This window comes from Mandrillus leucophaeus, unplaced genomic scaffold (assembly GCF_000951045.1).
Source record: "Mandrillus leucophaeus isolate KB7577 unplaced genomic scaffold, Mleu.le_1.0 Scaffold536, whole genome shotgun sequence".
In the NCBI taxonomy this organism is placed as follows: domain Eukaryota; kingdom Metazoa; phylum Chordata; class Mammalia; order Primates; family Cercopithecidae; genus Mandrillus; species Mandrillus leucophaeus.
In genome coordinates, this window is record NW_012105764.1 from 1,338,527 (window position 1) to 1,356,251 (window position 17,725).

At 35.4% G+C, this 17,725-nt stretch overlaps 1 protein-coding gene across 1 annotated transcript in view; it reads left to right on the forward strand.

The window, feature by feature from the left end:
• The window catches only part of RBM26 (RNA binding motif protein 26), a 95,298-nt gene that overhangs the window by 10,209 nt on the left and 67,364 nt on the right, over nt 1–17,725 (forward strand). The window lies entirely within an intron of this gene.

A 17,725-nucleotide genomic window follows, 5' to 3' on the forward strand; every position in this document is an offset into this window, starting at 1 on the left:
AGTGCTGAGATTATAGATATGAACCTCTTTCCCTTTTTTAATTTAATTTTTTTTTTTTTTTTTGTAGAGATGGGGTCTCGCTATGTTAACTAGAGTTGTCTTGAACTTCTGGTGTCGAGTAATCCTCCCACTTCAGTTTCCCAAAGTGCTGAGATTATAGATATGAACCTCTTTCCCTGTTTTCAAGTTCACTATTGTTTTTTCTCTACTGTTTCCAGTCTGCAAAGGAGAGTTATTTCTGATTCAAATTTTTTATTTCTAGGTTTTCCCATTTGGCTCTTTTTAATAGTTTCTATGTATTCACTGAAGTTCCCCCAGCTCTCCATGCATGTTGTCCACATTTTGCGGTAAATTCTTTAGCATTTTTATCATTATTGTGAAGTCCCCATCTCATCTATTATTTGGGCAGTCTCTGAGTATGTTTCCATTGACTATTTCATCTCATGTAGATCACATTTGCTTACTATTTTGTGTTCCCCTCAGTTGGTTTTATGCTAGATCCTTTGTGTAAAAGGACTGTAGAGACTGAAGTAAATAAGATTTATTTTCAGTAAAGGGCATGCCTTTTTTTTTGTTAGGCCACTTGTGTGGAGGCTGAGTCATTTAGTTGCCCAACTTTTGTTTGAATCAGTTCACCATTGGCTTCAAATGCTTTGAGGGCAGAATCAGAATTTTCCCTTTGGGCCTGGGTGCCATGACTCACACCTGTAATCCCTGGGTGCCAAAGTGGACGGATCACCTGACATCAGGGGGTTCAAGACCGGCCTGACGAATGTGGTGAAACCCCGTCTATACTAAAAATACAAAAATTAGCCGGGTGTGGTGATGGGCACCTGTAATCCCATCTACTCAGGAGGTTAAGGCAGAAGAATCACCTGAACCCAGGAAGCGGAGGCTGCAGTGAGCCGAGATGGTGCCACTGCACTCCAACCTGGGCAACAGAGCGAGACTGTCAAAAATAAAAATAAAATAAAATTTAGCTAATTGCCGCAAGGGGGCTGGACTTCCTTTCATTCAAATATGACCTTGAAAGTCTTGATGCATGTTGAGAAAGGCATGGAATAGAGGAATGGATGCTACAGAAGGAAGCTGGGAGGAAGCGAGAGAAATACTTATGGAAAGCCTTTATATGCTTCCAAAAACAGCACTTTGATTCCAGAGGGCAACGTTTATTTGTCCTCTTGATAGAAAGTAGTAACCTCTAGAGGACTTAGGGCTTGAGGTAAGCACTCGCAAATGGCAAAAGAAGAATTTCTCTTCCTCCTAAAGGGGTGCTAATTCAAAAAGCAAGTAGGGTGAATCAAAGGGCCAGAGTGAGCCCTTATGCAGGTTGACAAACTGCTTCAAAAGCCACCAGAAAACTCAACCATGGGGCATAACAGGAATGGAAAGCATATGGTAAGTCATAAGGAGCTGACAGAGCCGCAGTTCCAATTAGTGTTTGTCCCAGCAGTGTGCCAGCAGACAGGGGAAGGGTTGGACGTCATTTGAGCTGGTAGGATAAGAACAGGTATACATCTCGGGATATCTGTAGGGGATCCTGGGCCTTTGCTACTGTGTAAACTCAGTAAAAGCCGCAGGTGCACAAATAAGAAGTGTGTATTTAAGAAGTCATGTAGCATGCAGAGTGAAAACAGGCAGATTTTCTCCCAAGGTGAACAGTCCAGCAGGCGCACACAGCCATTTGCAGAACACACACGCACAAAAAGAATAGGCAGTGCCGCTTCTTGGGGAAAACTGAGTTTAGTTGAAAAAAGAGGAAACCCAAAACACTACACGGTTTTAGGCTTTAGCCCTATCATTCTCGTGAGCCTCGTGTCCAGGAGGGTCATTAGTGCCTCAGTTCTACTCAGTGCAGACCCCAAGGTCCTTCCCACCACCACGAGCCACTCAGTAGGGTGATCTCAGTGGTCAGATGGGGGAGCAGAGCCACTTGTGACCAAGAGGAATTGTTCTGATGGCTGGTTAGTAAGCTAGACAGTGAATGGGAGAATAAAACTGTGTCTATGTGGTTTGAATGCCTCCAGCCGAAGACAGCACTGCGTACAGGTCTCTTATGAGTAGGGAATGTACCCAGGTCATGCAGCACCGACATATGTTAACTGCTGCAAATTCGTATGGGTCTGCAGCAATCTCACTTCTTGTCTCCTCAGAAGAAAAAATTCGACCAAGGAGATATAAGGCAGAAGGAAAAACTGAGGCAAGTTTTAGAGCAGGAGTGAATGTTTATTAAAATGCTTTACAGCAAGTATGAAAGGAAGTACACTTGGAAGAGGGCCAAGTGGGCAGCTTGAGAGAGCAGGTGCCTCTGGTTCCAGGTTTTTGAATTGCTGAGGAGATCTTTGTTCTTCAGTCTTACCTCCTGCCTTTATGACTTTTGGAACTATTTTTCAACAGTGTTGTTCTTTTCCTTGTCTTTTGAATGGTAACCCACCCAAGAATGCCTCAGAGGGGTTTCCCTCAGCCCTTGTGCTCTACCCTCAAACTTTGTTAGCTGGAAGCTTTTAGTTTCTTGGTGATCACTTCTAGTTCTTCCTTGCTCCCAGAATTACTCACAAGTCTTTGGTTAGTAAGTGTTGATGAGTGGCTGTAGACTCACTTTGTGGCTTGTGGTACTTCTGAGTCTAATCTCTCTCGACAGCACATATATATGACTGCTAAAAGATGATTTAAAGTTTGGCTGGTTTCTCTTTACCTCCATCTATGGAGTCATATTTTTCTTCCTGACTTTCCACCAGGAATGAGAGTAAACATGGGTTTCTTTGCTCTTCTGAAGGGCTTGTCACTTTCTGGAATTTAGTTAGTTCATTTATGAATTTTTTTTTTTTTGGTCTCCTCAAGCTCTTTAGGTTTTAAAAAATACTATAGTTTTGTAGTTAAAGTGGCTTGTTTTTTGTTGTTGGGGTGAAAGCAATGGTCTCTTGTGATTTTCCACATCCAGCCCAAGATGGAATGGCTAATGTAGTTTTAATGTGCATTTATCTTATAAAAGTTAGGTTGAAAAATTTTTCCTATGTTTATTTTTATATATAAATTTATGTAAATTATTATATATAGATAATATGTATTTTATGCATTAGATATGTTTATATGTATAGCATATATAATTATATAACTAATATATTAGAATATGTTTATGATTTATGATGTAACCATTGCTTATATATAATACATACTTATATAATTATTATATATAATATATAATGCTCCAGAGATTAATAATTTAAGAAAATAAGCTTTTTTCCCTAAAAAGTAACGGTTACATCATAAATAATATATAATGTAATTATGTATGATTACTAATTGTATATTACTATTATATAATTATATTACATATATAATTATAATTATTATGTAATATATAATTATATGTTGTATGTTACATATTATGTATTTTTTTCTGTTGATTGTTCTTACACTCCCTGGTTTTTCTGATACATTGTTGGTTTCTTAAAAAGTTGATTTGTAGGAGCTTTTCATGTATTAGGGAAATTATGATATGAGCTGCAACTTTCTCTTTTCCATACTGACATTTATGTTTTGATCCGGCTTGTGTTAATTTTTCTAATATAGAAATGCTTCAGCTGGGTGCGGTGGCTCACGCCTGTAATCCCAGCACTTTGAGAAGCTGAGGTGGGTGGATCATTTGAGGTCAAGAGTTTGAGACCAGCCTGGCCAACATGGTGAAACCCTGTCTCTACTAAAAATATAAAAATTAGCCTGATGTTGTGGTGGGCACCTGTAATCCCAGCTACTTGGGAAGCTGAAGCAGGAGAACAGCTTGAACCCAGGAGGTGGAGGTTACAGTGACGCGAGATGGGGCCACTACACTCCAGCCTGAGCGACAGAACAAGACTCTGTCTCAAAAACACACACACACACACACACACACACACACACACAAAGAAATGCTTCATTTTATGTAGTTGAATTTATCCTTTACTCCATGGAGTCTAGATTTTCTATTGTAGTCATAGTCAGAAAAACTTTCCCTGTTTTGAGATGAAATTACTGCCAGTGATAATATAGCAAAAGTTATCACTAGTTGTGCTTACTGTATGCCAGTGTACTAATTGATTTAGTCAATTAATGAACTCTAATTGACAATATGTGTGCTATAAATCATACTGTGACCACGAGAAGTCAGGCAAAATGGAAACCAGTCACTGTATTTTCTCAAGTAGTATCACACATGTCCTTTATTATCTTATTTTGAAAGAAAATCCAAGTATGAAGTAGGGATAAAGTCTTATTTATGTATTTTTATCCAGATGCACACAAAGGTATCTCTATAAAACTTGACTGCGTAATCCATGTTTTCCCAAAGATTTGAGATGCAACCCTAAATAGATACTGAGTTCTTATATGTATTTGGGTTTATTCTATACTTTTTATATGTTATATTTATCTATGTCTTTTACACTGTTCTCTTATTTTTGGTGATAAAAGGCTAGTCCTCTGCCAATAATGTTAATTTTTAGAATTTTCCTGCCTGGTTTTGCTTGACTGCCCTTGCCCCTCAACTTTATTATGAAAATTTTGAATATACAGAAAAGTTGAAAGAATTTTACAGTGACATACCCATCATTGAGATTCTGCCATTAACATTTTAGTGTGCTTGTCACTATTATCCTTTGGTTCATTTCAGAATAAATCGCAGATGTCAGTGCACTTACCCCTAAAGCATGCATACCATGCTTTACTTCAGGATTTTAGTTTTTATTTTAATTTTAGAATTTTGATACAATCAAGTGCACAGATCTTAAGGGTACCATTTTGTCATTTTGACAAGTGTATACATTTTTGTAACCCAGTCACCTGTTAAGGTAAAGAACATTACTATAGCCCTGGAAAATTTACTCATTTCTTTTCCCGTGCCCCCACCTACCTCTAGAAGGAAGCAGTGTTCTTTTTTTCCACGTATATTAGTATTACCTGTTGTAAAACTTTCTGCCAATGGAATCAGAGTATTATTTTGAACAAGGCTTCTTTTTAACTCCTTGTAATATGCCTGAGATTTATTCATATTATTGCATATATCTGTAGTTTGCTTCTTAGTATTGCTGAGTAGTATTCTGTTGTCAGATTCATGGTATATATAGTAGTTAATAATAATGCTCTCATTATTTTTAGGCTGGATTAGTTAACACAATTTCTTAAGTCTTATTAATTGAAAATAGTACGTGATGGTTCTAATAAAAATTTAAACAGCATAGAAATAGAAACCAAAAATGAGTCTTCTTATTGCTTTCTGATTCTCATATGTAAACATGTAAACATATTTGTAAAAATAAGCATACATGTGCCACCTATTTATGAAGATACGTAACTTTTTTTCATAGATAGAATCATTTATATGTTACTACTGCAACTAGTATTTCCAGTAACACTGCACATCATCCCGTAAAAGTATACTATTAGGTAGATTCCTGTTCTTTCCAGTGATTCCGTAGAATTCCATTATGTGAGTATATTGCACTTTGTTTAAATAGTACTTTATGATGTAATTATTACTTTTTAGGGGGAAAAAGTTTATTTTCTTGAATTATTTAAGTAATTCCTGTACATAGTCAAGGAAAACTTAAAGACTTTGAAATGAAAAGCAAAATCCTCTTCACGTTTCCCATCCTTGAACTTTTACTATTAATATGTAGTTTTTATGCTGTTACAATGGCTGAAATCCAGTGTTTTCGCATGACCAAATCATCTACGGCCATACCACTCTGAATACCCTTGATCTCATCTAACTTGGAAGCCAAGCAGGATTAGGCTTGGTTAGTACGTGGATGAGAGACTATAGTTTATGTAACCGTTCTGTTCTTATTTATCATTTAGATTGTTTCCTTTTTTCTTTGGCTTTCCAAATAACTTTTTTTTCCCCTGTTTCTTTTTTTCTTTAACAACACAACTGGTACACTGTTTTTGACTTTCTAAATAACTCTGCAATGAACATCTTCCTCTGTGTGTATGGTTTGCTTTATTCTCATTAGTAGAAGTTACTTTCTAGAAGTCAGCTAATGCTGCTATTGGGGGCTTTCTTAGTATTAAGTATACTTTCTTGGTTTAAATCCAGTAGTTCAGATGAACTTGTTTTATGATGTTATGTATTGCATTATTAGTAATTCCTCATTTTGTTTTTTAAAGAGCCATTTTAAAAGAAGTGACAGGAGATAGTGTATCAACGTAAATTCTAGTCTGCTTTTGAGTTCTCTATATCTCTGCTCCATACATTCTGCGTTTATTTTCCATTTTACAGGCAATTTAAAAGTCGATAAAAAACATTTATAAAATCTTAAATGAAGTCACTTATAAATGAAAAGTGTTTGAATGATTACAGATTCCACATTGCATTAATATATACTTCAGCAGATCGTTTTTTGGTTGCTCTTTGTATTAGTTATAAATGCAATAACAGGTGCTGTAAGGTCTATAACTTGTGATCTTTTTGTGGGCATATTTTATAAGAGATTGTTGTTGTGACGTTTCTTGTATGTTACTGTTATTTTCTTTAATGATCTCAAATACTTATCTTACCTTTTTAAAAAGTTTAATTTTTTATAGTAGCCGGCAGACTGTGAAATAGGTAGACCTTATTTTGAAAACTGCTTTATAAACTTGCAGTTACCAGTCTGCAAAGTTATTAATGTACTTTCCTAAATTGAATCATGTTGAGTTTGGAGTTTGGATGCCTCTGATGAGGTTAAACAGCCAAATTGGAGGAACAGTTAAGTTCTGTGAGAATACATGAAGTTTGGAGGAATCATGAGTATACATTGTGATTAGGAAAAGGCTCTTGAATCCACCTAACCTCTGTGGGTTTCAGATGTAGAGAAAGTTTTATTGCCATACTGAAGTGATCGGACAGTTCTGGAGCTATATTAATGAGATGTGGTGAAGGTTAAAACAGGAGTTACTTGATCCGATCTCTTTTTAAGAATGTTGCTTGCTGGGCACGGTGGCTCACGCCTGTAATCCCAGCACTTTGGGAGGCCCAAGCGGGTGGATCACCTGAGGTCAGAAGTTCAAGATCAGCCTGGCCAACATGGGTGAAACCCCATCTCTACTTAAAATACAAAAATTAGCCGGACATGGTGGTACATGCCTGTAATCCCAGCTACTGGGGAGGCTGAGGCAGGGGAATTGCTTGAACGCGGGAGGCAGAGGTTGCAGTCAGCCGAGATTGCCACTGCACTCCAGTTTATGGCATGTAGAGGTTTGATTAGATAAAACATTTTGAAGACAAAGAAAGACTACTTAGCCATTTCTTAGTCTAGTTTAAGACTGAGTTGTGAAATGCCTGAATTTAGATTGGTATAATGTTGGTAATTAGAAGCTCCTTCTCAATACATTGTGATTTGTTCTAGGGAAAAGGCAGACATAGTTGTCTGTATACCAATGGGAGAAACAGACAAACATACCAGTAGTTGCTATATAACAGTGGTAGAAACAATGTATAGATACATAGGTCTGACAATTTAGGAGAAATATACAAAATGTTTCTATTAAGTAGAATTTATCTATTTATGCCTTCCAAGGGCTCAAAATTTGGTCATGAGTGCTGAGGAAATGGGATTCTGTGACTCTTCAGAGAGACATAAAGGAAAAAAAAAAATCTCTTGATGATTCTAATGCTCTGTGCTGAATTATTCTGAAATTCAGTTAACTAAAAGTTACTGGGAATGAGAAGGGAGAAAGAGTGCAAAGTGGTGAAAGCTTAATATTTTTTCACAAAAATGACCCACTTCTTCAGATTGTATGGTTCAGTGCCTTTATTTTTAAAATGAGTAAACTAAAGCCTAGAGAAATAAAATGCTAACACAGGATTATATAACTAGTGAATAAAGTAGAAATGACACCAGACTGGAAATCTGAAAACTCTGTGTTTTTTGGAGTACAGTTCAGTGCTTTTCTTCAATACCAGACTGCTTCATAGAAAGGCTGACAATTTGGCTTGGGACAAAGTAGGTTTGAAAGGGAATATAGGACTTAAAATATGACAACCAGAATTTAACTAAAGTATGTTTTTAGGGGCGATTATAGGCATTTTTAAATCATAGTTCATTATTTAGTAATTCCTTAACGATTGTTAGGGTGCTTGGCAGGTTAATAAAGTGCTTCTTATTTGTAATTATACTTATTGGTAATTATTTCTAGTTTGGCAGGTCAGCTGTTAGATGAAGAAACTGAAGCTTAGTTTGCTTAGTCTTAAGATTCATGAGCGGAAAAGTGTCTGTAATAATTTCTTCTTTTTAAAGAAAGATTTTGGCATGACTCTGGTAACCGTATCAGAAAATTTTGGTAGCAATGTTAGAGAAAGACTTAAAAATGAATCTCTAGCATACATAACCACACAGCATTAGCCAGACCTTTTAAAGAAATATCAGAAAAAGTTTAAAGGTTTAATCGACTCAGCCAAATTTATCCAACAGGATGATAGAACTAGATTTTTTGTATTTCTAGTTTTAGTGCTATTTCTTTTGGATAATTTTGCCTTTTTGATTTTAAAAGAAAATGTTCACTAGCCTCTACTCTCTAATTTTAGTAACCAGAGGGATAGATTATCTGAGATCTGTTGTTAACTAGATAGAATGTGAGTAACTGGAGTGGGGGTGGCCTCTAGAACCAGTCTTTTCTCAGAGAACTCAATTCTTCCTCAGCTATAAATAGGAATTAAAAAAAAAACAACAAAAATTAAATATGAAGATTAGTCATGGGCTACCATATTGCAGATCCACCTTTTTTTTTTTTAAAGAGAGAATTCTGTGGCTTGATGTTATAACCATACTTATAACCACAACGATCTGTGCTTAGTTTGTCATTTGGGCTGCTGCTCTTTGTACTGAATAGCACAAACTTTTACTTTGGTTTTGTGATCTGATTGTTGGGTCTTTGACACTTAATGGACACTTCTTTTTTTTTTTTTTTTTTTTTAATTTAATTTAGAAGTTATGTAACTTCTAAAGGTATGGTTCCCAAGTGTGGTATGAGGATTCCTGGAATTTCCTGAGAGCCTTTCATGGTGTCTGTGAGGTCCTTATTTTTCCAACTATGTATCTGCGTCAGGTCAGTTTTTCTTCATGTACTTCAAGCAATATAAAATATCATAACAGACTGAATGTAAAAACAGATATAAGAATCGACCTGTCCTCCATTAAGCCAGACAAAGGTATTTGCAAAAAGTGTAAAACGTGGTCACTCTTCTCAGAAAAGTTGTGTTTTATTTTGGAAAAATAGTTTTTGGGTTTTTTTAATTTAAAAAATATGGTATTTAATTTCAGGTGAGGCTGTTTATCATAGAGCTCTGCCCATCCCTGACCTGCAGTGGGGATATGACCTAAGCTGGGAAAGATGAGTCATTTTCAGAGGCCAGTATGGATGCTGGGGGAGAGAAGAGTAGCCTCCTTTTTCTGGTTTCACTAGCTGTGAGAATAATGTAAGCCGGGAACTGCTTGGGGGCCATCATTTTTGCCACACATAGAGAGCCTTTCTGAAAGTGAAAATGCAGAATAGAGAGTCCTGGTGATATGATTTGAACTCCTGGATTCAGAAAAAAAGCCAGCCCCACATATAGGCTTCCTGTTTGTTTGCACGAATAAATTCTTCTTCTCATTACTCAAACAAATATATAGGGTTTTAATGCTAAGTTACAATGGATTTATTATTTCAAACTAAACTAAATTTTTTCTCAATTTTAATTCTTAATAAATATTGATATAACTCTTTTAAATAAAAAGCTGTTTGGACTGGTTCCTTATTTGTAAAGCATAGAGGGTTCCTGATACCAAAAATGTGAGAATCGTTGTTCTAAAAGTAAGATGGAATCACTGCTATTTCTTGGAGTGATGTGGGGGAATAAAAGAACTGGCCAGTAGTTTTCAGTGTTGTAATTACATGTATTGTGATACATTTTGCAGTGATGAAGAAGTATTAATAGAATGTGTGATGCTCAAGGATGGATCATGTTTAGATGATTTTATTTTGTAGAATGAACTGGGTGTATAATAATTCTTAATGAGTACTCTTTGCTGTAACTAATTGCTGTATATAAGTAATCTATTTTTGCTTTCTTGTTCGAATTGAATGAAGCATGTAATAAATTACAGCAATTGAAAATTTCAATGTATGTATGATGCTTGCTGCAATGAAATTTGGATTTTTAAAAGAGTAATTCGAAGTACAGAATATAAAATCATGACTTTGATGCAAATTAGATATTTTTCCTGAATATAAAATGAAAATTTGGAAGGAACAGACGTGGGTGCATATCCGTGTTCTAAAGTTACTCAGTTAACATATTTAAATTTAATTTTTAATTCCCACTGCCACCTCCAGCTCCTTTTCAAGATTACTGAAAATGGAAGCTTGGGTTAAATTCCGTGAGTTACATTCTACTAAATGTCTAAAGTCTCCAAGAAACTCGTGCAAAACAAATTTTTTGAAATATTGTATTGGAGTATTAAAGATTTCTTTACGGTCTCATTAGTTTTGAAAATCTCAAAAACTAAAACACACTATGAGTGTGTTAGGGGATTAGTATGACCTTTATTTCTAAAGGTGATTTGTTTCTTATTAAGAATATTTAGTTTTTAAAGATATTTTATTATAACATTTGATTTTCTGTATTATTTTTGGCTTCTGTAACTTTAGTGTGTGTATTTCCCTCTCCATCCCAGATATAGTTGGCAGAGAATGACCTCCTTAGATGGTCATTTCTATGCTTTTAAAGGGTATGCATGAAGCTGGAAGTCTCCAACTGAACTATTTTTTAAAAAACAAAGATGCCAGCTGGGCACTATTGCTCACACCTGTAAATCCGAACACTTTGGGAGGCCGAGGCAGGGGGATCACTTGAGGCCAGGAGTTCAAAACCAGCCTGGTCAACAGAGCAAGACCCTATTTCTACACACACACAAAAATGAGCCATATGTAGTTGTGTGCACCTGTAGTCCTAGCTACACGGGAGGCAGCGGTGGGAGGATCTCTTGGCAGGAGTTCAAGGCTTCAGTGAACCATGATTGCACTACTGCCCTCCAGCCTGGGTAACAGCAAGACTTTGTCTCTAAAAAAGTAAAATGGGAAAAAAGCTTTATTAGCTGTGTCGTTAACACAGTATATTCAGGAATTGACAAAGTTTTATTTTTATGCCTTTAAAATCATTGATGTGAATGACTTGGTAGTGATTTAGAGATTTAATTTGCCAGAGCTCACTGAAGCAGTTAATTTGAAATCCTTGGAGAATTAAAATTGGAAACTCCAGTGTTCATGAATGCTCACTTTGCTCCATTTCACTTGACTCCTATCCCTCATATGTGTCAAGTAGGTCAAGTAGGCCTTAGGCTCTTTTTGATAGGTTCCCTTGGCCTGGGCTTTTAAAATTTTTTTTTTTTGTTTTCCTAGATAGCCATAAAGCATGCTTGCATTCCATTTCCATTCCTATCTAAATTCAGATCCCTGTTTAAATGTCACTTCAACAGAGTCCTTCCTTGATGATCTTAAATAATACTTGTTTTATCTTTTCTGTTTTCTTTCTCCTTACCTTTCTTCCTTTCTCCTCCTTTACACTTTATCCTTTCAACCTGGATTTTTCCTCAGAGCACATGTTGACAATACATAGTATAAACGTATGTTTGTGTAATATGCATATTGTCTCCCCCCACCCACCAATGTAAATTCTGTGGCAACAGTGACGTTTCTAAAAGTTGTGTTTTCAGGATCTAGAACAGTGACAGAGTAGGTGCTTTTAAAATGTTCTTGAATAATGAATGTGATATTTGGACGATAATCGCCAAACCCAACATATTTTCTTATTTTATTCATCAAACTTTATATGAAGATGAAAGATAATCCCTGACAGAAATGAGCCATTGATCTAGTGAAACAGATATTTGTACGTATATTCTCTTGCTTAGTAACTATTAATATGTCTCAGATTTTTTGTAAGGTATATTTTATCTACAGTGTAATTTTTAAAAAATGCTTTTTTATTACTAATATATGTAGATCAGTAATTGAACAGACTACTGTATTATCTTATATTTCATATATATGCACAATATCTCATGAACAAATTTAAACCTAATGATTATACGCATTGATATTTGTGAGGGATTTACTATCCAATCCAGTGCTTATCTGCCAAGAGCTGTTCAGCCTATGCTTGAAACCATTCTAATGATGGAGAACCCTCGGGCAGTTTGTTCTGCCTTTGGGAGGCCTCTGATTATTTAAAAAAAAAAAAAAAGTCTGTCTCTATTTTAAGCCAAAACCTGTTTGGCTGCTTCTGCTTACTGGCCTTAGTTACGTTCCTTGGATATATTGGACAAATGTAATCCTTTTTCCTTGTGATAACCTTTCAATTATTTGAAGACTTACCAAGTTCTCTCTGACATTTCAGTTCTCTAGGCTGAGAATCCCTAGAAAACCGTCTAATAATGACATCCATGTACCATCTTGGTCATTTTCTAGAAATCTGTTTGAGTTTGTTTATGGATTTATAAAGGTGGTACCTAGAACTGAAAGCACTAACACTCTACTGCATAGGAGAGCAGCACTCTTTCCTGTCCAGTTCTCAGTTTTCTGTTTATTGCATGCTTAGAGTTTGTGTTTCCTCCCAGCCATTTCACACTTTCATTTCCTTTAACTTAGCCATTTATTAAAGTATTTAAGTTGTTCACCTTCTATTTGCCCTCTACAAATGCTATTGTTAAGTCACATCTCATGCCTTGTTTTGTAGTTTTTGCTTTTGTTTGTATTCTGTCCCCTCACCAGCCCCAACACACACAGAAGAGTAATTGCAGTTGGAGCACTTGGTGGTCAGAATCCTACTTTATTGGCAGATTTTGTTGTTTGTGGGAGCTAAGAAGTACTTTTCAAAACTTAATTCTTTTTTTCCTTGATCTGTAAGGCAGTTTCAGCTCTACTTTTTCTTTCACGCATTTTCAGGATGCTAGCAGTATAGCAGGGGTAAAGAAAAGTCTAACTCTGACAAGATACAGATCATTCAAATTACAAACCTTTTATCAGCAGTGGCAACTGGTATAGTAAAGTACCTCGAACAATCTTGCTAGCCATGGAGATAATTTTTTAAAATAGTGTGCTATATGAATATAGTTTTTTAATTAGGTAATTTGAATATTTAATTGACTTTGCTTAACATCATTACTAGATGTTCAGATAATATAACACATAAGACGAATAGAAAAGAGAACATACGTTTTGCCTTTCTGTTCCTGATATATACCATTTCAGTATATTACTAAATTTCTGTGGTCTATATTTTTTACTCAGCTTTTTGTTTTCAAAAATATTGAAGTAAAAATGGAACTTCTTATAGGACTTAAGGGAAATTGCCTCCTAAATGCAAATTCAGTTGTTTTGCCATTAAATGTGAAATTTTAACCCCTGCTTCTATGTAATTTGAACTCTTAACACATGTTAAAAAGTCATCTGCCTTTCAGATTATTTCAAGGATTTAGAACTGTATGTGGTAGTTTATTTGTTGTGGCTAATGGTTTTTGTTTCAGTTCAGATTGCTTCTACAGAAGATGTTGAGCAGAGATTCTTCTGGAATTCTGTCTTGCTGTTCTATAAAACTGGTTATAGACCATAATAATTTTAAAAATCATGAAAGGCTTCCTCTAGATTTGTAGCTGCTAACATTTTAATTCATTTTTAAAATGTCCTATTTAAAAAATAATGGTGTGAAAATGAAACAGATTTGGTATTTCGTTGAGAGAATTGAAAAATGACAGGTAAGTTACTGGAAAAACCACTAATAAGTTGAAAATTCACCATGACACCCAAACCAATATTAAATTACAGCATTTAGACTCAGTGTAGACTGAATTTATTTACAGCAGTTCAATAAAACGCAGTAATAGTATGATGTATCATAATGATTTCCAGTAAATTGAAATAGGTTTAGCTTGATGTCTAGTTTGGTTGATGTCTGGTTGATTGTGCTTATTCAGGATATCTGTTTCATGGTCTCATACAGTATTACCAGATGGCCAGATGTAAGTATATCTCGAGATACATCAAAAGGTTATTATTCCAATTCTTCATCCTTATTTCATCATAGATCTGAGTATTCCCATGCTGATCATGATAAAACAAAAATTTAGTGTATCATAAATCATTGTATTTAAAAATGTTGAAATAAGTATATGGAAGTAAATTTTTGAAAGAAAAAGTGAAAGTCTTAAATCTCATTTAAAAATGTTGAAATAAGTATATCGAAGTAAATTTTTGAAAGAAAAAGTGAAAGTATTTAAAAAATCTCTTGTACCATCGAAGTGGATTTTTTTTCTTGTTGCATAGATCATAACTCATTTCAAATCTTTGTAAATAAATGGAAATAGCTTTATGAGAAAAGTTGATCTGTGAATCCTGAGTGACAAATTACCCTGAAACTTGGTGACACGGCATACATTTATTATCTTACGGTTTCTGTGGGTCAGGAATTTGGGAGCAAGTTAACTGGATATTTCTGACTCAGTGTCCCTTATGAGATTGTAGTCAAGCTGCTGGGCTCACGTGTAGTCTTAAGGTTGTGCTGGGACAGTAGAATCTACTTCCAAGCTCACTCACATGTGGCTGTTGGTTAAGAGGCCTTAGTTCTTTGCTAGCCATTGACTGAAGGCCATATTTATTAGCCACATGGTGTTCTCCCTAAGGCTGCTTTAGTGTCCTTCCTTGGGGAATAGCAGGTGATTTCTGTAGAACAAGAGAGAGAGAGAGAGACAGAAAGAAAGAAAGCCTGCATGAAGAAGATGTCACAGTAACTTTTAAGACCTAGTCTTAGAAGTCAAACACACCGTCACTTCTATTTGTTAAAAAACAAGTCACTAAATTGAGTCTATGTTCATGCGGTAGGAAATTAGGCTTTACCTTTCTGAAGGGAGGAATGAAGAATTTGAGGATGTATTGTAAAACAACCACAGTGATGTTGATCAAGTGAGTCTTATAGCATATACAATAAACTACTAGTTCATTAAGAAAGTAGCTCTTATCTCTGACACTTTATCAGTTGCCTTTATGGTCTTTATAATAAGTAAAATCCGTCTGTTGATTGACTTACAGTCAAGTTTCTCTGTACAAATTCTGTGCAAGCAAAGCTATCCACTCTTTAAGATGTACTTTTTGATTCAGTGACATTTGTTACTGTTTACTCTTATAGAACTATTATATGCCAGAAACATAGGAATTGAGATGTTTTCTATATGTCTTGCAGTATTTGCTAGCTTTACTTTTTTGTGTATCAGTTATTTTATTAACATTCTGCTTTTCAACTTTAGGTAGAACATGTAGAATCTCTATTTTGTATTCATTATTAAAATTGCTAACAGATAAAGAGATTGAAGGATGTCATGTCAAATATATCATTGTATGTATCTCTTTTTCTTCAAATGAACTATTAAGTTATCCTTTCCCTGTGCTCATTTGTAGTCATCTTCCTACTGTGATTTCCTAATATCTTTATTATATCCTTTTAAAGCTATTACTGTTAAACCTTTTTGTATCGTCAGTATCCTTGGAAGATATTATTTACTGACCCTCACTTATGTTATGGGTGTGAAATTAAGCCATTGTTTTTATGCTGCCAAGCTATGAAATTAAATCTAAGTTGAGGGGTTGATTCTCTGTTGGCATTTTACCCAGCTGGATAGATGAAAGGATGGTAAGAGGACCATGAGTCATACATGGTTGAGGCATTGTTTAGAGACTGCTTGAAATAATGGTCTTTGAAAATTAAGCTAAGAAGGGGAGAGAGTACAGGAAGAGGTGAGCATGGACTGTGTCATGGCAGCAACTAAGGATACAGGGAGGTGGAAGCATTGTGGATGAATTTTTTTGAGATGGAGTTTTGCTATTGTCGCCTAGGCTGGAGTGCAGTGGCGCGATCTCCGCTCACTGCAACCTCCACCTCCCATGTGCAAGCAATTCTCCATCCTCAGCCTCCCGAGTAGCTGGGATTCTAGGTGCCCGCCACCACGCCTGGCTAATTTTGTGTATTTTTAGTAGAGACGGTTTCGCCATGTTGGGCAGGCTGGTCTCAAACTCCTGACCTCGTGCTCTGTCCACCTCAGCCTCCCAATGTGCTGGGATTATAGGTGTGAACCACTGCGCTTGGCTGTGGATGACTTTTAAAAGGAGTAATCAGGTGAATAGGGAGTGACTGTAACTCTAAGTGTTTAAAAAGTAAATTGGAAGTCAGGTTTCTGGCACCTCGTTGTAAGAGGCAGTCTAGTGTGGTGGTTAAGAATGTGGACTTTGGAGTATGAGATTTAGTTTTAAATCTTGATTCATTTACTTGCTATATAGTCTTGGGCAGTTTACTTAGCTTTTCTCTGAACCTCAGTTTCTTTGTCAGTAAAGTGAGAGCCCAATATAGTATGTAAAATTAGAAATGCAGTTCATGGCACAAACTAGGTCTTGAGTAAGTGTTAGTAATTAACTACTGCTATTATTTTATTGTTAGTTACTCTAACTTGTAAAACCTACATAATAATTTTAGCTTAGTTATAAACAATTATATCATTTTTTTGAATTGGATGAAAATAGTTCAGACATCAAACATTTTCCATCCTGATGTTGTTAATTGAAATAAACCAGGCACAGAAAGATTAATGCTGTATGTTACCACTCATATATGGAAGCTAAATAAGTTGATCTCATATAAGTAGAAAGTAGAATAGTGGTTACCAAATGCTGGGAAGGGTGGTAGGGAGACAGGGAGAAGTTGGTTAACAGATACAAAATTACAGCTGGATTGGAGGAGTAAGTTTTAGTGTTGTTTAACGCTGTAGGGTAACTATAGTTAATTTATTATATATTTTCAGATAGCTAGAAGAGAAGATTTTGAATGTTCCCAACACAAAGAAGTAAATGTTTTAGGTTATAGATATGCTAATTACCCTGATTTATTCATTACACCTTGCATACAGGTATCAAAATATCACATTGTACTCTATGAATACATAGAATTATTATTTTTTTTTTAAAAAAACTTTCCCTTCTGACCCTGTCCTTCCTTTACTTATAGTTCGTACTATCATCCTGCCCAAATAGCCGTAGTTTATTTATCCTTCCACATATATATAAGCCAGATTTCTCCCTTCTCCCCCAACACAAGTGGTACATACTATACAAACTTTTTCTCTGTCTTGCATTTTAAATTTAATAAATTGATATGAAGATTTCCTTAAGGGTTGAAAACTTCATTACCTGTTTCTTGTATCCTTTTGCTACATGTCATTCTTTTGTGTGGATTTTAATACAGTTTATTTTTCCAGTCCTCTCTAAATGGACATGTGCACATTTTTGATTTTACAATCAGTATGACAATAAGTAACTTGTATGCATGTCATTTTGAACACGTGAGTATATCTGTAGAATTCATAGATGTAACTTGCATTTGTGACTTTGATACTACCAGAATACTCTATCATCTACCAGTTCACTCACACCAGCTCATGTTTAAAATTGCTTTTTCATTAGTCTTGCCACCAGAATACATTTTCATATTTATTGGATTTTGCCAACCTGATAACTGAAAAATGTTTCAGTTTAACTTAAATTTGTATTTCTCTTATGGGTGAAGTTGAATTTTTACTCGTTTAGGAATCATTTTTATTTATTTTATGGTTTAGCATCTATTCATATCCTTTGTCTTTTTTTCTCTTATGATGTTGGTCTTGGTAAAAACACTGTGGGTTAGGGGAAT